Source organism: Manis javanica, chromosome 13, assembly GCF_040802235.1.
Source record: "Manis javanica isolate MJ-LG chromosome 13, MJ_LKY, whole genome shotgun sequence".
Lineage (NCBI taxonomy): Eukaryota > Metazoa > Chordata > Mammalia > Pholidota > Manidae > Manis > Manis javanica.
The window spans coordinates 73641938-73668598 of NC_133168.1; the positions used below are offsets into that span (position 1 = coordinate 73641938).

Here is a 26661-nt window from a genome sequence, read left to right on the forward strand (position 1 = left end):
GAGGAGTCCTGAGAGCAGAGTGGGGCTAAGAATGCTTTGGCAGTATCGATTATAATACTTTTCACATGGTGCCATTGGCCAGCCAGCCACCTGGAACATCTGTTTCTGGCTCTGAAACTGTTCATGGAAAATGCTCCAGCCATTAATTTCTCCCCAAGCTCTCGTCCACCCTCAGCCACCCCCCTCACCTCTGGCACCAGGTAAAAATCAAGATAAAGCTGGCTATCCTCATGGTGAAGACTAAGTCAGGTTCTACTGACTAAATTTAAGACTCTGCAGAAGCTACGATTAATTCACATCAAAACTGCATTCAGTTATGCCAGGAAATAAAATAGAGTTAAGCTTGGGCTCCTTGACATTAAGAGTTTCTCTCCTTTGTGCCAAATATCATACACTCTGAACACCAACCATGACTTCCTCCCTAAGTGATGCATATATTGCTATGGAATTCATTTCTCCCTTCTTCCTTACAGATGGAGCGGTCTTCCCCCAAATTTTTACCTGCTTCCTGTCTACGAAGGTCTTCATCCACATGAAGCAGAATGACCAGCCTGGGAAGCTGAAGGACATCAAGCCTGGCCAGAAGCAAAATGACACTTTGACTTCCCTTTGCAAGATCAGAGTACACCCATAGGATTAGTATGTCCCTCATGCTATTTACATAATTCTATGAAACAATCAAATACAGAAAGATCATTCAGTCTTTGGGAGGCTGTGAGAATGAAAATGTCCATCTGGCTTAAGAGGAGCCCCTGGTTAGCAGGCCACCTTTGATGAGAAGTTCCCATTCTAGCAAGATTACCCCCAACGCACACACTCACACACATTCTTGCATATCAGTCAGAAGGGAACTAATTGTAATGTGTGCAAGCAATGCTGGCAGTAACAAGGCATAACTTATTTATTATCTTTGTGTTACAAATGAGAACATGCTGGCCCAGAGAGGCTATTTAACATAAGCATATTCACAGCAGTGGGAAAACTCAAGTGTTTCTGACTCAAAAGCTTGTTCTAGGTCCACTCTATTCATTGGTCTGGATGCTACTTGACTACAAAGGAAAGGAGAACAGAAGAGATTTTTTATAAACACATTTATCAGGTTGAAGAAGTTTCCTTCTGTTCCTAGTTAATGGAGAGATTTTATCATAAATAGCTATTGAATTTGGCGAATGCTTTCTCTTGGTTTACTGAGATGAAAATAAGGTCTGGTTTTTGGTTTAGTTTTGTGTGTATGTGTGTGTTTTCTTGTTTTTAGTTTGTTAACATGGTGAATTACATAGACTGATTTTCAAATTTTAAACCAACTTTGCATTCCTGGAATAAATATATTACATTCCTGGCAATATATATCATTGTTTTTATATATTGTTGGAAATAATTTGCTGGAAGTTTGTTAAGAATTTTTACAACCCTTGCATGATGATATTAGTCTGTAGCTTTCTTATAATGTCTTTGTTTTCTTTTTTTATTGTTTACTATGTATTAAGAATTAACATTAGCCTCATAGAATGACTTACAAAGTATTCCCATTCCTTCAATTGCCTACAAGAGTTTGGGTAGAACTGATACAATTTTTTCCTTAAATGTGTGGTATGAGTCATCAGTGAAGTCATCTAACTCCATAAGTAACAGAGCTTTCCCTGCCACCATTGGAACATTTGGCCTATGAGCCCCACCCCCTGTCCTATTTGCTCCCGGGTCTCATTCTCAGCTGGACATATCCCTCTCAGTTCCCTGTTGTATCTCACTCTTCCAAGCAATAATGGTGAGATGGTGAGTGCCTGACTGGGCAGTGCCCATGAGGGGGCTGGGAATAGGATGGGGCTCATATTTGAAACCAGTGAATGATCATGAGAGAAGTTCAGCTGTGAATGGAACCAAGACTAAATGAGTAACTGGTTCCAATCCAACACGAGCAAGGAAGTGGTGTTGAATGAGGTAGGGAGGCTGGTGGGAAGGAAAAAGGGGCCAACCGTGGTCCCTTGGAGACAATGAATTAATAACTAGACATTTATCTTTCAGTCCTGACAGAGCGACAAGTAACATCCAGAAGTAAATACTCTTCAGATCTTGCCATTAGCCAACCCTTCCCCTGGATGCCTCCTCAGCCAGTCATCGGCGGGGATCCACGTGCTCTGGTGGCCACGGCCCCAGGCCTTCTTCCTCTCGCTGAAGCTCACCTTCTGCCTTACCAACTGCTTCCCACATTCAGCTTGCGACCTGTGAGATTACAGAAAACGCATGTATTGGTGTCTGCCCCCAGCTGTTGGCCCAGACCTCCTAAAACCCTTGTACTTTCCTAAGTGTTAAGAGTACTAGGAGCATTTCTTGTTTTAAGACAGTTGACTCTTGAACAACATGAATTTGAACTGCATGGGTCCACTATGTGGGTTTTTTCAATAAATATATTAGAAAAAGTTTTGGAGATTTGCAACAATGTGAAAAAACATTTTCTTTTCTCCAGTTTACTTTATTGGAAGACTACAGTATATAATGCATATAACATACAAAACATGTTAATCAACTATTTTTTATTGGTAAGGCTTCTGGTCAGCAGGAAGTTATTAGTAGTTGAGTTTTGGGGGAGTCAAAAGTTATGCTGGGATTTTCAGCTGCACGGTTGTCAGCACACCTAACCCTTGCACTGTTCAAGAGTCAACTCTATTTTTCTTTGACCCCCCTCCCTGACATAGGGCTCCTAAAACCCTTACAAATTCCTAAGAGATAAGAGCACTAAGAACATCTTTCATTCTGAGGTGACTCTAGGTAGGTGGGTTCTTGGATGGCTCTGGGATGAGGGCTGGTCATCAGAAAGACCAATCCATGAAAGAAGCTTGGAACTTTCACCCCCACTCCATCCTCCAAAGAGGGTACAGGGGGTTGGAAATGGTAATTGATCATGCCTACCTAAGGAAGCCTCCATAAAATCCCAGTAGTACCCGGTTCAGGGAGCTTCCAGGCTAGTGAACACATCCACTCAAGGAAGGTGACACAACCCATCTCCAAGGTGACAGAAGCACCTGTGCTCAGGACCCTCCCAGACCTTGCCTTCTGTATCTCTTCTTCTGGCTGTTCATCTGAATGCTTTATCATATCCTGTAATAAACTGGTATATGTAAGTGTTTCCCTGAGTTCTATTACCCACTCTAGAAAGCTAGTCGAAACTGAGGAAAGGGTCGTAGGAACTTCCCATGTGTAGCCCCATTGGACAGAAGTTGTGGGTAACTTGGGGACCTGCTACATGCAATTGGGATCTTAAGTGGGGAGCACCCTTATGAGACTAAGTCCTTACCTATGGGCCTATGGGATATAGCACCAACTTCAGGCAGATGGTGTCAGAAGTGAGTTAAACACAGCTGGTGTTGCAGAGAATTGCTTGGTGTGGGGGAAAACATCCACACGTTTGGTGACCAGAGTGTCAGAAGTGAGTGTGTTGTGTGAGTAGTAAAGGAGACTCACAGTAAAGATCACACAGGTGGAAACTGAGCTTCCCCTACACACTTCCTTCACTGACTTCCCCTGAAGTGGGCTCCCAGTGTCACTGTCCTCACTTACACTTGGATAAGTAGAGATGGAATTAACCCTACTTCCCCCCCTACTTTACCCCAACAGGAGTACTTGCCCCACCCTTTCATGAGGTTCTGCTGCCAACTACCTCTTCAGACCAGCATCACACTCTGCAGACCAGATACTGCAAACAGGTAGTCCCAGGTGGCAAAACTTTAAAAGTCAGGAGACTTTTACATTAAAATATTAATATCCAACCTACCTTGAAAAATCTGAAGCTATGGTGACCCTGGATTGGCCTTTCTCAGTGGCACCTCCCTTTAAATGAGCAGTTGGGTCCAGGTGGCCACGGCTACACTTGCTCGTTTCATGCACATAATTTACCATAGACATTTGGTGGTACTCCCTCTGCCACAGAATGGAAACTTGTGCAGGATAGAAGTGGGCAAACGTTTTCTTCCCTCTCTGTTGATACCATAATTGATGTAGGGATCATAAAACATTTGTACTAAATTATAAATTGTAATGATAATACTCGAAACTTTGCATGGAGGAATATTGAGAGAAGATTTTCCTTTCAGCTCCTCACCTGCCTTGATTCTCAGAACTGTTATTCAATCTACCGCTTATTCTTCAGGACTTTTATTCTTAAAAGATTCATTTTAAATACTTGTATACTGGTATACAAGTTTTTGGCAACAGCATTGTCATCCTCTGCTTTTAAATCAAAATGGTATGGAAAGTACATCACAAGGAAATTTTGAACCTCAAGGAAATGCATATTTTAGCACATGTTTTCAATTAAATTGGAATGAATTTGAAGCTATGGAGACCCAGCTTGGCACAGGGAACAGCTGGCCTGGTGACCATCCCCACAGCTTTCATCAGATGATATAAACCAGCCCTCCAAACAGAGCCTTCTGAGGTCAGCTTCCAAGTGTCATCTGGCCCAATCCAGAACCTTTACGAAAAGAGGAAAATATGTATTATCCACCCCTCAAGCTCATACACCAGTGAATAAATCAGGAAGTGAGATTCTGTCATTTCATTTGTCCTGAACATTACATCTCAGAGGAACTGGCCTCTCTTGCTACTGTCTTCCAGGTTTCATTCTGCATTTGAAACAGAAAAGCCAATCAGGGTAAAACTTTGTTTTCTACATGTGTTTTCTTAGGAGATGGTTTACTTCGAACACCCACTGAGGTCTAGCGAGAGTCTTTCATGAGTCAAAAATGGCACAGTATTATTTTATGACCAAATGTAGTATTTCTTTGAATGTGTTAGAGGCTGGAAGATTGCAGGGGCCAACACTGGACTCTAGGGAGACTTGAGTAGCCCAGTAGGAGTCAAATTCACATGTACCCGGTGGGCTCCAGAAAGTCACTCCTTTCAATGAATGGCTTCCCAACCATTCCTTAAGAGGCTGGTAGTTCCCCAAAAGTGTTCATGGGCTGCTTCAAGGAGGAAAAACCAAGAGTGAGGGTTTAGCTCCTGGCCCAGGCTTCAGCTAGGGAAGCTGTGTTTCATCTGTTTTAATATGAGCCTATTTACAGTGATATTTCACTTAAAGGAAAACTTGATAGATAAAAAATTTGAAAACCACTGCTTAAAGATAGATAAATTTGGGCAGCCTAAATACGACCCCAACCCCTCAAAAACAAGTTTTTTAATAAGCAGCATATGTGATCTAATATAACTATCCTGAGCTATTTGCTTCCTGAATTTGGTAACAGGAAGCCAGACAGATTTATACATGCTTCTTTTGAGTGACTGCTTCTAGGCTCTCACATTGGTAAGTTTGCATTGAATCTTCAATTAATCATATACTTCTGAGCTTTTCACATTTTAATCACTGAACTTCAATAATGACATTTGGAAAAGATTACTGACACCCAGAGAAAGGATGTGACTAAAGATGCTACACATTTGACCAATGTTCAAGTCACACCTAATACTCACATCATCATTCTAAGAAAGAAAATGTTAACAAAGTTCACCCACATACCCACATTTGGATTTCTGATGGTGTATGTAAACTCACAACTGAAAACACAAAAATACTTGGTTACCCCTGAGTTGAGGAATTGCTTTACCTGTTATAAGTGTGAATCCTCCTGCAAGGTGACCCAATTCTCAACCACTAACACCTTAAATAACTGAGCTAAGCAAAAAGCTGAGCTCGGGGTCTTAAGGGAATGGGGCCCCTCGGGGCAGTGGGTCTGCTGTGAGCCCTATAACCATATTTCTCAAGTCTAAAATGAGAACTCACGATCAAACAAGTCCAATTCTGCTTTGGGAGACATTTACACTAAATATTTAAACTCAGGATTATCCTAGAATGTCCTGATTATACACTTGCCAAAAGTCCTGAGCCCCCGTGGGAAGTGTGGAAAGCTAGAAGGGAAACACAGAGGGCAGGAGGCGCCTGGGAGCTGGCTGGGCACACACCTCGCTCACCTTACCATTTGTTCACTGGGAGTCCCGAGCTTCACAGCGGATGCTCACAGGTGGTGAAACTGAAGCCCAAGAGGTTGCCGGGCAGGTGTCAGCTAAGTTAGGAGGATGCCTGGGCTGCTCAGGTGCACAGTCAAGAACTTGTGCTTGGAACCAGTCCTTAAAATGGTTCCATAAATCAGAGAGCTCTATGTGGTTTTTCTTTGGAGACAGAACCAATATTTCTCAGCATAGTAAGATGCTATAGAATCACTACTTATCTTCTCTATGTTATACTGCCTTCCCCGTGTCCCCCCTATATTATGTGCACTAATCATAATGCCCCTTAATCCCCTTATTGCTCCCTTCCCAGCTACCCTCCCCAGTCCCTTTCCCTTTGGTAACTATTAGTCCATTCTTGGGCTCTGTGAGTCTGCTGCTGTTTTGTTTCTGGATTAATTTAATGGTGCTAGACCAGTGCTGTGAAGGCAAATAAGGAAAGGTTAAATATTAGTTCATGTCTTCATAAATATTAATGTCCTAATTTTAAAATATGAAAAGTAAAGAAGGAGAAAAGCATGACTGATGGCCCATCAGAGGCTTCCCCTTGTTCCAGAGAAGAAGCTGGGAAGTAAGAATGAGGATGAAGATGATGGAGAGCTTGACAGAGGAACAAGCTCTGAGTCATTTTGTTCTCTATTCGTCACCCAGGCAATGGCGAGCAGCCCACTGCTGGGTCAATGGGATCCTTTATCTGCCCAGGCAGGGCCAGTGCATTCCATCTAGACAGGCATCTTCTCTCAGGAATAATGGGTCAGAGCAGACAAACAAACCATGATTGTTTATCCTTCCAAAATATGGACAAAGAAAGATAGAAAGATACAGCATGTAGATGGAGAGTTTGCAAAGGAAAGACAAATTTCTGCATCCTTTGTTACAAGTTTTTAAAACATATGATCTCAACATTATGTGTTAATGAGCACTTGACTATCAGTATTATTTCCATTCTTCTAATATAACAATAGCTCCAGAACTGTGAGCCTCTGATCTTGGTGGGTCTGTGGCATTATTACTTCAGACAGGAAATCCTCATGGCTATAGACTAAATAATAAATAAATAAATAAAGTGATACATGTACCACTTTCTCAAATGTTTGCAAATGCTTTATAAATAATAAAATATGCATTTATAAAAGCATTACTGAATTCATATCAGCTTTTATATTTATATTTTTGCAATTATTTGACATTAAATAACTACCAGAAAGCAGATTAACTGGAAATCACCATATTTATTTATTTTTCTCTCAATCAACTTGATTCCCATTCTGAGTTCCCATCCCCACAGACAGCCTGGGAATTCAAGCTGTTTTTCTCTGGGTTTCCCTCGCCCACACGAGCTGCTAGTGTTACATCATCAATTCTCATCCATTCTCTCCTGCGATTTTGTCAAGGGTGGAAATCTGCAGTGAGTCTGGGTATCCAGTACTTGGTCTCAGTGGGTACATCTCGCAGCTGAGAGCTGGCACCTGCCAGGACCGGGACCACAGAACTCCTTCTACTCTAAGCTTCAAATAAGAAGGAAGTAAAATATATAAGGGAACAAACATTTCTATCAACCATCCTACCATTGTCTTGTATCAGTCAGGGTCTGACTAGGAGACAGATCAAGAGAGCCCTAAAGAATACCCAAGGAAAGGAGGAGACCCCCAAAGAACAAACTTGGAAAGGAGGTAACCCACCTCCTCAAGGCTGGGAATCAGATATCGTTGGAAAAGGTGCGGTTGCGGCCCACTACACTGAAGAAATTCTCGGGGCTGACCTGAGCCAGAGCTGGTCCACAGCATCTGGGCAAAGGTTGGAGGGCAGGGTAATGTGGGCTGGGACTGCGACATTGGGAGCCTCCCCCTGGGGAACCACAGCTCAGACTGGCAAGCAGGAAACACCCCACCAGGGTGTAAGAGGCTCAAGGCTGAGAAGCCAAGCTCCAGAGTGCCTGTTAGGGTGACTGCCACTGAAACTCAGCGGGGTGAGCACCAGTGGATGTCCCCTACTCGGGCCCCTGCTGCCTCAGTAGAATAAAAAGCACACACCGTACGCAGAACCAGGAAGTGATGCCCATCCCCTTACTGTTGGTCTAGCACCCTCTACTGCCTGAGCTTCACAACGTGCCAGCTGCAAAGGGGGAGGGATGCTTACAAGGTCCAGCTCCACTGTTACACAGCAGCCAATGACAAATGGATTTAGTGCTGCAAGGAAATAAAGAGGCAAGTACAACACATATAAAGAGCCCAAAAAATGTTTTATGCTACAACCAGGACCTCATGTTCACATGTTTGGGAACTCATGATAACATTAAATAGTAGTTGCCTTACATCCTGTTACCCATTTCTAAAGCCAGGGTTCCATCTCTGGTGGACGTCATCTCTGCAGTCACAGTGCCCACCTTCCTAGAAAGACCTAGAGTGGAGACACCTGCTTTCTTTTCCAGGACCCAGTCCCCATCTCACCCTTTCCCCGGAGGCCAGCCTTGTCTCCTCACACCCAAGAACCCAACACATCTAACAAATCTCCAGCGTCTTCAAAGCCTCTTTGAGAATTAAAAGGCAAAGACTACAAAAATTCGTATATATCCCACAATCAAATTTTCAGTGACATTTTTATCAAAACCCTTTTCTGGTACAGCTGCATATATAAATATAATTTCTAAAAGTAGCTCACATGCTAGAGATATGCTTCTTTGACAAGAAATAAAATCGAATTATGTTGAATGGCTGCAGCCATCCACAAAGAACACATTTCATTATTACATATTACACACTTACCTATCCAAATATATGAAGTTAGTTCTAACAGAAATAAAGTAAATTTTGGCACTTTTTATAATTTGATATTAAAATCTTCACTGAACCGCAAAATGCTTATAAATTTTCTTGAGAGAAATAAATACATAATGAGAAAGAAATCATTATTTGCAAACAACACAATCCTATACCATGAAAAGTAAAAATTCAGATTAAGAAAAGTAGAATTAATGACAATGTTCAATGAAGTGATAAGAAATGATAAAAATACCTGAACAACTTAGCAAAAAATATAAAATAGGATGAAAAATGTACCCCATTATGAACATATCAACAATGGTGTATATTTAGGAATAAATAATAAAGAATTTCTATACCTTTCTGAAGAATAACTAATGTGCAAAGAACATAATCAAAGACCTTATTGTAAGATGATAGTGCTTAGCTCAGTGCCCAACACATAGTAGGCTTTCAAAAATATTTACTGAATGGACTAGAATTGAAAAACCTAACACATTTTGGCAAACTGACTTTGGCTCATCCAATCACATTTGAAAATAAACACAGTTATATGTCAAGTCAACTGAACTTTATCCTCAAGATTCTATGCTTGACAATTTTGTTATCAACCAGCTTTGTTTGGTTAGAGAGAACTGCCCACAGCATGTGATTGGAATGGCACATTTGGTAATATTCAGAGAGGTGTATCCAGGGAATGTCCCTGCAATACCCAGGAAGGCTAGGCAGAGCCTGGGCAGAGTGATATGAGTAGGTGGGGAGGTAGGAAGACAGGAATCTTTGCTAACCTAGCAAGGGACCAAAATTAGTGAGGATTATGGAAACTGATCGAAAGCCCATCAAATCAACAACTCACGCACACACATACACACACACACATGCACACACACACATGCAGCAGGATAAGAGGAACGAGATGCTTGTCATCAGGACCAAAAAGTGCATCCAGACAAGACTGCAGCAGTGGGCAGTTAGAATATGGGAAAAACTCAAGCTCCCTCAAATCACTACCCATCTCGAGGTCACATCACTTATAAGAACTCCAAGCTGCACTGGTTCTGGCCTACGCTTGTCAACTGGAGGACCCACACCCCCACTCCTCAAAATTGGCATCCCCTCTAGCACCTTGCATCTCCACCATGTGCCAGGGTGCCCTGCCCCCAGCTGCATTTGGCTCTCAGGGAGCCAAGCTCTTCTGAGTTGAAATGAAGCAGGATGCCTCACCACCCACTTGACTTGCATGTGGGTGAGGTTACTAGAGGGATTCCCTGGTTCTCCATGTCCACAGAGATTATAGGTAGATTATTAATAGAGATTATAGCTTCCAGGACCAGGACATGTAACCAGGGAGATAAATCACAACACGCACGCTGGAACCTGGAAGAACTTCTCTCCAGTGTTGGGGACCTTACAGCCCTGCCTGCCCTTCTGCAGACTCAGGCGCCTCTCCCACGGTCGGCTTTCCAATGTGCCCCAACTCCAGCATGGTCACAGTTCACATCCTATCCCAGGAGGCTTGTTACTGGGAGAATTGTGAAGATGGAGTCGAAAAGACTGGCCTCCTTCCCCCACCCCACCGCACTGTCAGCATCAGCAGCCCTCTTCCAAGTTTTCTGATGCATAAAATAAATCTTGTGTAAAGTACTACACCAGTGCAGCTGTGAGACAAGCCCCCAGCCTTACGCCCTTCCAACTGGATGGCCATCCCAGGCCCATCCTCTGTAAGGTTCCGGCATCTCTGCCTGCATGGATTCCCACCCTTACCCCCACAGAGAGGCTTCAGTGGAGACTGTCCAACTCAGGTGATAGATTTGGAGGAGCACATTCAACTCCTCACAGAGTGGAACCGGGACCCTCAAGCACCCACAGCCTCTGTCCCACCGTCCTTCCTACTGCTGACGAGCAGGGAAACAGGGGCCTCCCAAACCAACCCCTTCCTCATGCCGTTTCTAAGGTGAACTTTACAATAATAAGAACTCTGTGGTAATAAAGAACCAGAGAACAATGAATATTTAAAGTGTAAGGATTTTAGAAGAGTTGCCCGAACCTGAAATCCACTTGGCATGTCAGAGATGTGCCCTCAATTTACAGCAAGTGGAAGTAGGATGAAGGGTTGGTTGTCTGGCTGTGATCCCAAATTAGGACCTGAATTATTTGGAGCAGTTTTTGGTTGAATCTGAGGGAGTTTGGGTTGGTTCATTCATTTTTTTAGGGAGTGGGTTTGTGGGTTCATTGGTCAGTGGGCATTTTAAATCATGGACACTAGTTTAGTTTTGACAGAGCAAGTTTGCCCATGAGCGCTGCCTTAATAAAGCCAACTCAGGAACTCAAGTCTCAGAGACCAGAAGGGAATAAAAGTATCCAGTCATCCCTCAGTCTTCCAGCACAGATATTAAGTCTCAGGGCAACTTTGAACTCATGTTTATGCTTAGGCCAACCTGCGAGGCAGTCATCTGAACCTGCAATATTCCCAGCATCATCCCTAGCCTCCACTGGCCACGGGTCCCACTGACTGATTCAGTCTTGTGGTCAGATTGTTCCTGGTGTTCAATATCTACCCCTCCTGCTGGCAGTTTTAACCACGATTTCTTATTCCCCTATTTTTGACTAATTAGAACAATCAAAGGTTCTCCCTTCCAAACCTGAGCCACAGGTCATTGAGTAAGCATCACGCTGGTTTGAGTCCTTATCATAAGCTTTCCATATTCCTCTTTTTTTTCCCCAAACTCCAGGTCAAACTCCACAGTCCTCTCTACTTTCTGCAACATGTGATTTTTTAAAATATAGCAAAAAGAAAGTCTGAATAGCTGGGGCTATTCAGCTGGGACCCAGCAAGAACCAAAGAAGTAGAATAACAAAACATGTTCTGCTATTTAGCCTGAGTCTGTTACCATGTCCTAATGTGGCATTTGCCTTTTGTAGCATTTCAATAGTATCATTGACTTACTTTCCTTAGGAACCAATTTGATACATCCATTACAGCCAATTCCAGTCCCCACTTCCTTTCTTACCCAGTCTCTCTCTCTATGAACCATCTGTCCAAAGCCAGTTTTCTATAATGGCATGTTTGATGGGACCACTGTTCACAGATAATTTATCCAATTGTTCTTTATTAACTCTTGTTTGATTGCTGACACACATTTTCTCCTACTTGTCAAGATAGGTAATATATTTTTCATTCCACTTTTACATATTAATAAATATTGCTATTTGCCATATTATTTGGCTCCTTGATGGATTTTTTTTCAGATATTCTCACTTGACATCCAGATAATGCCCAATAATAAGAGCAAATTTTTAAATAGCATCTACTATATTCCAGGCACTGTTCTAAGCACTGTATAGTTATTAACCCATTAAATCCCCCAACAACCCTAAGAATTACATTCTACAGATGAAGAGGCTGAAGCACAGAGAAGTAACTCACCCAGTGTCACACAGCTAATAGTGCTGAGCCCATAACAAGTATTTGTTCCTCAGCATCCAATGGTAACATTTCACATTGTTTTTGTACATGCTTAATTATCCTCCAATTCTTGTTTCTCTCTTTTCTAAAACAAGAAGAAAAGATCATACAAAATCATCATGAGCACAGTCAAATGGAACCAGTCATCCCCTTTGGACTTACTGATTAATTGGGCTGGTTGTACCTCTGCTCTTCCAAGAGAACAAGTAATTCCCTTGGAGAGAAATGACTACGATACATTCGCTTTTCCAGACCATGAGGCTGCTGTTGAACTCATCAACATTTAAGAGATTTTTTTTTATCCAAATTCTATATCTCAGCACAGCAAACTTCTCACAAACTGCCTCCAGTTCCCTGTGCCTGTTATTGTCTCTGACCCCTCCCCTAGCAGGTCACCACCTTCCCATAGCCTCGTACTCACACCTGTGTTCAAGCCACTAGCCCTGAATGCCCTACCCACCCCCAACTTTAGTTTCATTTTCAATTATTTTTTACTTTTCTCAAAGTTATACATGTATATAATTTTAAAAGAAATATAGTTCTATGAAGTTTCCAATAAAGAAAAACAGCAGCTTGCTACTCCATCTTTCCCACCAAAGCCTTAACTACTTTCATCTCTTTTAACTGTGTCTCCTCCATGTTTCTAAACAATGTTTGTTAAATAAATTAGGATTATGTTCATTTGAAAGTAACAGAGAAACTTTCTACAATGACTTAAACAAGTAAGGAGTCTATTTATTTCACACAAAAAGAGGCCCACACATGGACATGAGTCTCAACAGGTTCTTCAGAAATCAAAGTCCTTCAGCTTCTCTGTTCCACCATTCTTGTTCGTGACACTCATCCACATGGTCACAGTATGGCTGCTGAACCTCCAAGGACTGTGCCCACATTCCAGGAAGAAAGAATGGGGAAGGACAAGATATCACTCCTAGTAAGAGTTTGCCTCTTACTGGAAAAGGAATATCCTCTGAAGAACTTCTGCCTATGACTTCCTTAGTCTTTTCAAAGTTTTCCGTTATTGGTGTTAGGGAGGAAGAGGAGTTCTCTGCTGCTTCTTGCAGTGTCTCTATTTGCTCCAAGTTCCTTTGTCCTATTTGTTTTGTCTTTGTCATGTGCTTGTTATTGATCTGTCTTTAGTGTTGGAAGCTTTCCCTAAGTTTTATGATCTTTGCGTACTCGTTCATTTTTAAGAGTAAAGTGGTTGGAATTTCTGTGTTCACAGGCAGGACTTGTGGACAGGGGGCTTCACTGCAAGGAAATCGAGGTGTTGTTTTCATCAAACACACATAGCTGTTAGTATCTGAAGGTCTTTTATCTTGGGTATATGAGCTTGGCTGCCAGCATCCTGACCATGAGTGGAGAAGGTTCTAGGGAGTCTCACTATCCAGCACGTAGCCTTCAGCCTTAACTGTATGTAGCTGGTGTCCCTGAGTCCAAAGTGCATGTGGTCTGACATCTTCAGAGAGTAGTCGTACAGTCTTCTGCTAGGGGAGAAAAAGGATAGCTGCCTAATGGCAAGGTGTGGGGAGGGAACCTAATTCCTCCTCTTTTTGTCCTCCCATCCCAGCCCCAGCTTCCCCTTTAGAGAGGTTCTGGGGTCCTGCTGCCCGGAGCAGCGGCATCCTGGGCTTCCTCTCCGCCTGCTTAGGTTTCTGGTGTATGTGCTTCACTTGGTCAAGTCTCACACATCCACATGGTTTTTGGCTTTCAGAATTTATCATCTCTACTACTGTTTACTTGTTTATAATTTTTTAAAAATATTAAAATCACTACATGGTTGTTTGAATAGAGATTCCAGAGAAAGCAGAGGTCAATCCACCAAGTTTATCCAGAAATAAGCTTTTAGTATCATGAATGCAGTCATCCCTCAAGGCAAGTTCAAATGTCTGTTTGTCTGTAAGGCCGTCCTGGCTTCCCCTCCATTTTCCCCAGCTGATAAGTCAACCCCTTCCTCTCATGTCCCCCCACGCTCTGCACTGACTGCTCTCTCATGCTTACGCACCACACCATGATGAGAGGCGGCCATGTTCACTCTCCCACCTGACACTGGTTAATGGCCATCCTGCATTCCCACCTCCTGGCCCTGTGCTTGACCCAAGTAAGGTCTTACCATTTTTTGACAAATTCATGAAATTTGATTATTTCACAATCTCCTTGGGAACTGAAATGAACCCTGGCCCCCATATGCAGAGGGCAGGAGAGATCAAAAAAAAGAAGCAGATCACTCCAGATTGGCAGGTGGCAGGTTTAATAAGCAAGAGAACTTACATACAAGGCTCGTCTTAGGCAACTGCAAGATGAGTAAATCTGCACACCCACCCGCCAAATCTTAAGTTTATATAGAGGCCTTAATTGGATTCAGTCATGTATACCATCCGGATGGTGTCAACACCACATGGCTGTCTCAAGGCTACGTCCCTGGTGCAGCTTTTGGGAGTGGGAAAGGCACGCAGAACCCACATTCCAAGGACCAGTGAGGGGTGAGAAGCCTCTAATTGTTGGGGTCCAGCTCACAGGTCAACCAGCAATCATGTCCTCCCAATGACCTCCCCCACTGTGATATTAAAGATAATGGACTAGGAGGCAAATTCTTAACCAGCTATAGTGTTGAAATAGTTATCATCACCTTGTTTGTGTGTCTTAGTCGACTCAGCTGCTCTAACAAAATACCCATAGATGGGGTAAACATAGACATTTGTTTCTAACAGCTCTGGAGGCTGGGAAGCCCAAGATCAAGGTGCCAGCAGACTCCGCTCTCGGCGAGGGCAGTGTTCCTGGTCTGCAGACATCAGGTTCTCACTGTGTGTTCACACTGGGTGGGGTGGAGGGGAGCTGCATCAGGCTCTGGTCTCTCCCTCTTCTTTCAAGGACACTAACCCCATCACTGAGGACCCCATTCTCAGGATCTCATCTAAACCTAATTACCCCCAAAGGCCCCACATGTGGTAAGGGCCTCAACATGTGTAAGGCTTCAACATGTGGATTTGGAAAGGGAGGGTCTGGGGAGAGGAGAGGCAAACATTCAGTGTATAACAGTGTGTTTTCCTGCTTGAAGCCAGGGCTCGATAGCTAGTGCTCACTCCGCTGTCAGTCTCCCTAAGCAGTGAAAGTATTCCTCCCACACTGGGATGGAAGGTGAACAGTGTGCTGACTGGGAAGGGGAACTCCATGATCGGGACAGTAGTGAATACCTTTGGGCCACACTGTCTCAAGTACACCGTGGGAAATATTCTGGTGTCAGAGGCAGTTCAGCCACTAAGATGGTCAGTCGTTTGTATTTTTCAATGGCTTTCTGTGCCGTAAAGTAAAACTGTTCACTCTTATTCAGTAAATTTGCACTTAGCCTAAATTATAGTCATTTAATTAAAGTGTTAGCATGCTTAAAATTCTTACTAGAAATGTTCAGTCATGAGAAGTTTTTAATAACTATTTTGATAGCATACTAATGTTGTGGGAGGCCCTATTTTACAGAAGTAATACATGCAAAAGGCAAACGTGGATGTGTGTCAGTGATCAAGGTAGACATGAATCCACATGCCTTGCCTCTCAATCTGGCTTCCTTGCTGGGTTGGCATGGGGTACAAAGGTATTCCAGGATCTACATGTGCTTTGTTTAGCAATAGCACCGGTAAGACACTACAAGAGGCCCAAAATAGTCACAGATGCTAAGCCCCACATCACCAAAATGAGACCTGACTTAATTACAGTCCTGGCTCTTCTAGAAACAGAACCTTACAACCATCATGAAGAATCACCAGATCAGCATTAGTTAGTAACCTGCCTGGTAGACCCTTGATACTTGTTAACTTCATACATTGTTAAAAAAGTTACAATCAGAAATACATATATATAAAAGAATAGAAATAGAATGTATAATTTCCACATCAGTAAAGAAACAAAAGATAAACTATTAAAAAGAAGAAGAAATGAAATAGAAGGAAAAAAGCTTTTTTTTTTCAGCAGAATGAAGTAAAGGAAAAAGCAGGTATCAAAGAAAAACATAGTAGATTCAAAATGAAATGATAATAGTCCAAATGCATAGTAACTAAAATAAATATAAACATATTTTGACTTATCAATTAAAAGACAGAAAATCCCAGATTTTTTCTTTATTTTTACAATAGGCTTTCATTCTAATAAAGCCAGTTTAGTAGTACTCATTTAGTCAAATAGAATTAAGGGAAAAAACATTAATGAAGATGAAGAGGGAGATTACTTAATAATAAAGGGAAAAAATATCCAATAAGATACAAAAGTATGAATTTGCCTTACCTAACAAAATAACCTTGAAATAAGTATATATATCAAAAATCACCAGAATTAAAAGGAGGAATGGACAAATCCATACTTATAAGGAGGCTTTTTTTAACACATCTCCATCAGAAACTGTTACATTAAGCATAATAAGAGCACAAATGATTCAACAAAAGCAATCAAATAGCTTGATATACATCACAGTAAACATACACAATCTTTAAGGAAAACAGAGAAATTCTCAACAACACACCAAAATATTTGTGTAAGAAAACCGGTTCTGTGATCACAATGCAATAAAATTAGAAACAATAACAGATGTTTTAATTGAAAAATTTTAAATATCTTTGGAAATTAAATTTTCTTTAAAAAATCTGTGGGTTAAGGACAAACTGACATGAAAGTTGCAAAATCTGTAGAGTGAACAATAAAAGCACTACCTATCCACATTTATTGGCTGCACCTCAAACAGGAAGGATATTTTAGAAAACAAAAAAGCAAAAACGAATGAGATAAATATTAAAAGTCAAGAAGGTACAAAAACCAGAGAAGTCACAAAATAGAAAAAAAATATTTGAAAATCATATCTGATAAGGAATTTCTGTCATAAAGGACTCTTAACAGTCAATAACAAGAAAACAGCTCAATTATAAAAAAAATTTTTTTAACTTGGGCAAGTTTTGAACAATCATTTTACCAAAGAAAGCATAAAGATAGCAAATAAGCATATGGAAAGATGCTCAACATATTGAGTCACTAGGTAAATGATAATTAGAGGCAAAATGAGATGCCACTGTTACTAAAGTGATTGGCCATACAAGTGTTGATGATTCGTGGAGCAACTAACCAGTGGGAAGTTCTTTAAAAGTCAAGTAACCATCTACCATAAGACCCAGACATTCCACTCCTAGGTATTTATTTACCCAAGAAAAATGAAAACATATGTTCATACAAAACTTGTATGTGAATGTTGTTATCAGCTTTATTTGTAATAGCTAAAATCTGGGAACAATCCAAATGGCCATCTGAGACTGGACTGACAAATTATGGTATTCCCTACAATGGAATACTGCTCAGTAGTAAAAAGGAATTAACTCTTGAAATTCATAACTTGGGGGAATCTCAAAATGATCTATTATGCTAAGTGAAATGAATTCTACAAAGAAGAGTACAGTCTGTGTGATGCCATTGATATGTAGTCCAAGGAAATGCTTACTCATCTATAACAATGGAAAGCAGATCAGTGGTTACCTGAGAATGGGGAGCGGGGAAGGGAAAGAGGAGATTTCCAAGGGTCACAGTGAAATCTTGGGGGGCTTGGTATGATCATTGTCTTGAGTGTAGTGATGGTTTCAAGAGTGTGTAAGTAAACCTAAATATATGCAGTGTATTGTATGTTAATTATACTTCAATAAAATCTGTTTTAAAAACAGTTTGGTGCAGGAATTAATAAAAAGATCAATGAATCAGAATAGAGAGACCCAAAATTGACCTGTGTATATGTGGAAACTTGGTGTATGATAAAGGTGGCATTACAACCGATGGAGAAATGATGAACCATCCAATAGTCTTAAGGCCAATGACTTTCCATATTGAAAAGTTAAATTAGATGCATACCTGTCAAAATCAATACCAGACTGATCAAAGACTCCAACGTAGAAAGAAGAAAAATGTCTTACAATTATTAGTAAAAAGCCTACGAGAATATATTTATGACTTCAGGGTAAGTAAGGATCTCCAAAACATGACACAAAAGCCATAAACAGAATTAAAAGAGAACCCACAGACTGGGAAAAGGTCTTTGCCTACATAGAACAAAATAAGGATTAATATCCAAATACGCTTTTTCAAAACTTGGGAATCAACAAGGAAAGGCAAACACCCAATAAAAACATGTAAAGGCAATGACCAAGGTAATCCTCTGAGGAAGGAATCTGAACAGCCAACAGATTAAAAAAGCTCAGCTTCACTAGTAATTAGGACAGTCGAAATCAAAATGAGGAAAAAGTACTTTTCACCCGTAAGACTAGCAAAATTTTAAGACATGAAAATATAAAGAGTTGGAACGGATATGGAAAAATTCTTCTACAATCCTGGGTAAATTTTGAACAATTGCATCTAAGACAAGTAGGCACTACTTAACGATTTTAAAATACGTTTTCCTCAGAACCCAGCAGTTTCATCTGGGGTTGGGGCAGGGGAGTAATGGCAGTCCAGTCAGTCTGTGCCCCCTGTGTTCCCTGAAACATCTAAACTGTCTCACAAGCCCACACTCCAGGTAACTCATCTTGCCCGCATGCTGAGGAGGTGGGGCCGAATGGGGTCACTCAGCAGAGGAGCAGGGAAAGGCCGCTTTGTGATGGCCCCACATCTATTCGCTCATCTGCATTGCCTCTGTGGGATTTTTCCTGCCACACTCTGCCCCTCTCAGCGGCTGCCGCCACCAAACTGCTCAGCCCCGTCAGACAACTGTGAGTCTGAGCCCAGGGTCCTGGCAGCCGGCCTGGGCCTCCCGGCAGCCCCGGCGAAAGGAGGGGAGGGCATTGCACCCTCCCCGGCGACCTGAGCAGCCTCCCCGCGAGGAAATAAGCACTGCCGCTCTTCCCGTCTGCAGAACACAGCGAGGCAGCTTCGTCTGTGCAGGTAGCAGGCCTGCGGGTCTGTGGGCAGAGGACCTCGCCGGCCCCCCTCGTTCAGGCTGGACGTGGAGACGTTTCCTGGCCAGCCAGTGGGCCGGACGGGCGCGCACTCGTCACCCGGAGCCCTCGGTGGGGCTTCATGTGGGTGTGGGGTGGACAGGGGGCCCACAGCTCTGACCTCACCGGGGCCCATCATGCCACCTGAGCTAACCAGGCCCGGGCAGTCCCCTATTTCAGGAAGAGGGGTGGCAACACTGTCATCACCCTGTGATTCACAACACAAAGTCACACGTCCATGTGCACCCACCACCGCCAAACAGACAGTCTTTAAATGCTTGCTTGATGTTGACTTATTAAGGCCAGTGCTTACTGACTGATTCTCTCCTGATAACCACGTATGCATAAACAGGCTCATTACTGATTCAGCCCCGCAGGCCCCCACAGAGCTGGTGGTTGGGGGAAAGAAACTGGCATGCTTCCCACTTTTCTGCGGCTCCCTCTTCCGTTTCCTTTGGGTCTTTCAGGATTAGATAACTCCAATAGGTAAATCAGGATAATAGACCTGGTTCCCAGCCAACAGAATGATGCATTCATCGGCCTTTCCTCCAGCCTTGACTTTGAGGTGATAGCCTGGAAGCACCCCCATATCGCTAAACACAGTGACGCTTGGTGTGTCCAGGGCCACTGCTTCAGCCCCTTCCACTGCCTCGACCGGGGCACTTCCCACCTAGTAGGCAGGGCTGCTATGCCCCCAGTTACGAAGGACTCACATGCCCTTAGAATGACCCCAGTCTGGGGTTCATCCCAGCAATGGGGTAGTGACGTCTGTGAATCAGATTCCTGCCAGGCCCACCTGCCCATCACTCAACTCTAAATTCAGATAAGCCTTCCGGCATGGCCAGCTCACACTCCAATGCGCGAGGGTCCTCTGTTGAAACAGATTAGAAGACTTCCATTTTAACAATTCTGCTGTGTGTTACATTCAGTTCAGCCTGTCCCAGTAGCTGAATTTCTTCATTAACTCTTAATTCGATCAGCATATTGAAATCAGAATAATTCCCACCTGCCTATTCCACATATTCCCTGTATGGTGTGTCATGCCCTGGCCTGCTTTCTAACTTCTAGAGCTGGGGCCACATACCCCCACCAGTATCTGCAGCCCTATAATGAACCCGTTGGGGGGGAAGGCAGGAGCTCTATGTCATATCCCATCCACTCCATATGAAGTCAGTTCTTGCTTATCGTTGGTATCCACAGGTTTCTGAAATTGAGACCCAGTCTTCACATCTAAGATGTCCTATGTGCCACTACCTTGTGTCCCCAGCACTTTCAGGGACCAAATTCCTCACCCAGCACCCTGGTTCTCCCAGCCACCATGATGGGATTTTTTTCTCTGAAACCCCACCCCATGAGATTAGGTTTTTAACATCTCTGCCCAGTCCTTGACTCACCCTGTGAAAAACCTGGATGTTGGGTTGGGTTTGTACCTTTTACTAAGGAGAGGTATTCTTGTCACATGTATCTTTTCTCCTTTCCTTCCCCTTCCATTATGGATGACCTCTGTCTAGTATTGCAGCAGGAGGCTTTGAGGGACTGGTGCCAGCTCCACGGATGGACCCTAACTGGTCTCTACTAAGAGGCCTGGCCTGCACCCTACACCTAAGCACTCAGTGAACAGACTGGTTCACTGACAGGCATGAGGCTCAATTCAAACCAATGGGCACGTAAGTTTGGGTTTCCAGGTTTCTTGCTCTCCGGAAACTGTGGGACACCAGACGCCCCTCCTGCTGGGTATGAACAGACAAGCATGAAACCCTGACTGAATTGCAGTCAAACCTCAACTACTCAAAAAAGGAGCTTTTGCATGAAGCTGGGTTGCGGATGTCGACAGAAACCTCCGGGATGATTGAGCACACACTGAGGCGCTGGGTCAACCAGGCCTGAAGCCATTCAGTGTCTCTTTAGTTGAGCCAGTGTGAGTTGGACTCTTTTTCTTGCCACTGAAACACCCTAACCGATCCACTCCCAACCTGGACCAGCGTCAGCCTCACAGCTCAATACTCTTGTCACCATATGTTCAATGGAGGGCACACATTTGTCTATATATTCATATAAACACCTTGACAAACATAAAATGAAAATTGAAACTTCTAACATGATTTTTCTGTATTTGTATTCTCTACAATGTGTCAACAAATTAAACATTTATATACACAATAATTATTGTGTAACTGCAAGTAGACACGCACATGCACAAATACAGCCTACTTGGCATAATTTTAACTAGGGAGGAAAAAAAATCAGTGTTTCATGTCATGAATAATGACACTTTACCACAATTACTTTAATGGCATCACCCCGTGGCAGCAGAATGTAAATACTTTGGGGTAAAGTTTCAGGACAGGATTTTAAAAGCCATCCTAATAATCATTAGGACTCTAATAAAAACAATGAACAAAACTGTGATAAATAGGCATGACACTGAGGCTATCACAATGGCAAATTCCATATGAATACATATGTCTATTAGCTATGCTACACTATGGCCAGCCCTACGTAATGCCAAACATCTGGTTCAAAGATAAAAATAATGAAATAACAATGGGTGTGTCTAAATAGTCATGGATTTAGAATATGAAATAGAATTTCACATGTTAAAATTTTTATTCTATGGTCTAACTGTAATACAATTTTTCTCAAAGTCAGAGTTAAATTTCAAAACTAAATTTTAACATTTTGCTAATTAAGAGCTAACAGTATTTTGTTTGTAAACCACTTGTATTGCTCTATAAATAGAACTACAAAATAAAACATGAAATTGACTTTGAAATCCCTACACTTTCTGTGACTATGGTCATCTAAGCATTGATGCTCTCATACATCTCAGGATGTAGATTCTCTACCTCTCAAGATTCCACAGTAATTTCACAATTTGATTTTGAAACAAATATATTTAAAATGCTCACAGATGTTAAGGGTTCAAAAACTCAAATTTAAGACACATACATTCTTTGGCAGTAGCAAAGTATATTAAGTATTTTTTTAAGAATTCACAGAATACTTCAGAAAACATTTGTGTAAAGTCAAGAAAAAAGTAATGACATGGTAACTGAAGTCTGCCTCAGGACAATTACAAAAAGCTGAAAACATCATTAATCTGCTTATTAATCTGTTTAATCTAAACAAACACCAGTAAGTTTTAGATAAACTATTTAATGGCTAGTCTGAAATATAAAAAATGTTAAACATCATCTCCAAATAAAAATTTTAAATATTTGACTTAAGTGGAAAACAAAAAGCAATAGTCTTGGTATTTGCCCAAGACATGCATTCTTATATTCTCCTATTTATTTACTAGAACAACATAGCACCTTTCATCTCAAGAATTCCATCTTAACATTAAAATCTTGAAAATAACCAGAGGTAAACATACTTTGAGATTCCCCTCAAAGGTCTCTACAAGAGACAGTGTGCCTTTTATAATTTAAGGACCAGCTTAAAATAAACAATTATATTTAAAGGATAATTCCTCTTGCCTTTCCTTCCTCCTTCCTTCCTTCCCTCTTTCTCTGTCTCACACACACACACAAAGAAAAAATACCAAATTGATTATTTGGGTCTGAATAAATCAGCAGTAAGTAACTATTTAGCCTAATGCTGTTAAGAACAACTTCCTGATATATTTTTTTTTGGAGAACTCTTAAGTTTTTCTGTGCAAATTAATAAATTATTCTTTTTATTCATTTCAGTAGAAATTCAAGACAAAAATTTTTAACTCAAGCGCTCTCTGGGCTATTTGGATATCCACTTTATATCTGAGAATGGCGAGATGATTTCATCTGCAGTTTGAATTGATTACATGGTCATCAGGTTTAGGCTTGGAGAGCTAAGCAGAAACGGATTTAACAGATAAATGAAGGATTTTTAACCCAGGAATGGTAAAAGGTAAATTGCACTGCAGATGACCAAAGGAATATATATTTTGTAATATTCTGAGTGAGTTGTGTTAGGGGAGCTGCACCGCCTCAGGGTGACTGTGTGAAAGCCTGCCCAGGAAAACACAGCGGGGAGAAGCAGCCGGAGGAATGTCCACATGCAGGGGTGAAATTCAGTTTCACTGATGCTGTTCACTTGAATCATATTGGTTTCATACTTGCCTTTGTATTAACTGATATGTTCCTTTGGCTTTATACTTGTATAAGATCTGTAAAAATAGATTTTATATAGGTTTCTATTTTTACACATTGATATTAAATATAGTAAAAATGATTTGTTTAAAAAAAACTGAATCTCCTGGATTCTTTCATTTACAAACAAAAATGGGTTTTCTCATCATCTCTTACCATTCCTCTGATATCTTGTTGTGTGACTTTCTGACAAACTGGCAGAGGAAATGTTTCAGACAGTTGCTGATCATGACAAAAGCTGTGCCCCATCACCCAAATCTTGCTGGCATAAAATGCAGTCATGCAATGTATTCTTAAATAGGTTTTCACCCAACAGTATAATTGTCTATGGCTCTGTGAATACAGGCCTCATAATGCGGAGCCCTAGCATTATGGCAGTAAAATTATAAAAACTGCCACACTGATTCAGTGCATTTGTTCAGTCAACCAATACCTATTCAGTACTCAGGACAGTGTAGGGGCTCTGGGGATACAATGCTGATATTGAAAACAGCCCCACGGCCTCTGCCTTCTCGGAGAACATGGTCTAGTGGAGGAAATCGCTGCTAACCAACCACCCTAGCCACCCTTGGATGGGATCCAAAGTCATTGGTGCTTCAGGAAGTTTCAGATACCCACTCGGCTTCCATCACCCCAACATTCTGTGGAGATGGGGCCTCTGCTTTGATCTGGAAGTTGATGAAGACTAGCGTTTTGGCTGTCTACACAAAGAACACAACCTTGGAAGTCACACAAATCATAACTTTCATAACGTGAAAACCTGCCAGCAGTGCAGGGACATAGCTGACCTGATATTCAGGAAACAACTTCCTGGTGGCCTACAGGAGGAAGAGGAGGAAGCGAGGAAGGAAAAAGGGAGAGAGGAAAGCGAGAGGGAGGGAGGAAGAGGGAAAAAGGAGGGAAGAAAGAAAAAGAGGAAGAGAGAGGAAGAAGAAAACTGTGAGACGCAAGCTGAAGGGCACAGCTGGTGCCCAGTGGCCCCCGTCTCATCCAGAGCACAGCCGCTGCTCTCCCAGAGGCCCGCAGGCCTGAGTGATGACTCCCCCACGCTCACCACCGGCTTCTAACCCCCTTGCTCTTCAGCCCCGTGGTTCCCCAGGCTATTCGCGGGACACGCCAGGAGCTCACTCCTGCACCAAGGCTTTAGTGGGGTGCTCTGCCCCTACATACCTGGGCCCCTCACCCCCATTTCCTGCAAGTGCTTGCTCAAACTCCTCCTCAATGAGGCCCACCAGGACCACATTCTTAAAACATCCCCTCTTCACCCTCTATCCTGCTCTGTTTCCGTAGCACTCTCACCTTCTAATGCATTAAATAATTTACTTATTTTTATGCCTCTTGCCTCCCTCCCCCACCGACAAGCAACTAGAATATAAGCTTCCTGAAGGCAGGGACTGTGTAATGTTCTGTTCGTTGCTCTATCACCAGCAACTAGAATTGCACCTGGCAGTAATATTCAGTCAACAAATACTTGTCAAATAAATAAACAAATGGACATCTTGGCAAATCCCTACCACAACACCACAAAGGACGATTCTAATGTTACCCCTACGTAGGCCAATGTTAGCACACCAATGACAGTTAACAGTTATGCCAAAAAATTTTAATGGTTTTTAAAATATATCTGGAGTACTTACTATGGGCCAGGCATTCTAATAAATGCTGCACATGAATTATTTTTTTAATTGTTGATGCAACTCAGGGGTATTCTCACTCTGTGTTACAGGTGGGGAAACTGAGACTTGAGAGACCTTGTAAACCAACGGTGGTTACACAGGTGTGGGGTGAGGGTCGGGGAGAAGGGCCAGATTGGAGCAGGATTCAAATCAAGAACCTCTGTCTCTGAAGCCCAAGCTCTCAACCCCTGGCTTGCAGTGCTCACCTGCTCAGTCGATGGAGGCCCCCAAAAGGCCAAAGTAATGCCAGGCACACGGACAACAATCCAACGGTCTGCCTAGTCCAACAATGACCTTCAGAGGATCTAGCAAGATCTAGAGAACAGATGAACTGTATTACCTTCTCCCCTAATCACCATCACGTATCAACAAGGAGGAGCAGCAGATGTCATGACAGTGAGGCAGCAAAGCCCTTCACTCATGAAGGATCTCCGCATGATGTACTAAGCAGTCAGGCTTTCTATAAACATCAGTGTGGGTGAAGTGAACATTCCTGTGACTGGGATTCTCACATGGCCCTAGTTGGCTAGCTCACTGCACACGTGTGGGCAATACATTTTTATTGACTCTATATAAAGAGCTCCACCCAGTGCTCTGGGAGGCACGGTGGCACGGCTGCAAGGCTGCAGGAAAGACTGGAGTGGTGGCAGCGCTGAGGACAGAGATTGAGACGGCTGCAGGGGTAGAGAGGCCCAGAGGCAGAGACCGACTTGCTACGTGCAGACTCGCTCTGAGTGGACAAATCATTCACAATAACAAAGTCTGAAACAATCTGACCATCAAAATAAATGACCCATTGAATAAAATAGGACTAAAATAGGAATTCATCAACCCAAACAAATGAGTAAATAATTTGAAGTTTTGATGATAAACATGATATGTAAGTCTCAAAGTACCTCCTCCCAAAAGTCTTATTAATTATAAAAAAGGAAAAGAATATCTTTACAGTGGAGAAGGCTGGCAGACAACACTGTAATCAAGTGGTGGAAGTTAACATCAGTTAACCAGTAATGGCACAAATTGAAACCATGTGCCACATGATAGGATGAAGTGAAAAGAACATGCCATTTCCATGATATTCCTGTAAACATGCACAAATTCAATCTAATATAGGGAAACAGACAATATTGAAGAACATTACAAAATAACACCTGTAATCTCTAAAGTATCAAGGTCATGGAAGACAAGAAAGACCTTGCAACATTCCAAATGAAGGATATCAGGAGACATGGTAACTAAATAAATGGTGATTCTGGACTGGATCTTTTTGCTGTAAGGGCCCCATTGTGACAGTGGGTGGAACTTGAGTAGTATCTGAGGATTACAGGATAGTAAAGTATAATTATTCATTTCCTGGTTTTGAAGGCTTTCTTGTCACTCTTCAGAAGAACGTCCTTGTTTGCAAGAAATATAAATAAAGTACTCGGCCATGATGGGCCATCACACTGGCAACATCCTCCCACAAGACTCTGAAAAGCTAAGGTTCTTGTACTATCACTGCAACTTGTATGTAAACGTGAGATTGTTACAAAATAAAAAGAATTTAAAAGTTTAAAATGAAAAAGATTATCTGTTCTCAAATGAACAAAACAAAAAAGGTCCAGGCAGTGTGCACCCAGGGGAGCCTCCTCTAACACTGTTCCAACACCCTGAACCCACTCTGCTTTGTTCATA

The 26661-nt window shown here is 42.2% G+C and overlaps 1 long non-coding RNA gene across 1 annotated transcript; it reads right to left on the bottom strand.

The window, feature by feature from the left end:
• Positions 1-856: 856 nt before the first annotated feature.
• Positions 857-25360, bottom strand: LOC140845838 (uncharacterized). The gene is made up of 3 exons (XR_012124743.1): positions 25194-25360; positions 12190-12313; positions 857-2220 (listed from the first exon to the last, which is right to left on the bottom strand). It is a non-coding gene; the product is annotated as an uncharacterized lncRNA (long non-coding RNA).
• Between the last annotated feature and the right edge of the window lie 1301 nt (positions 25361-26661).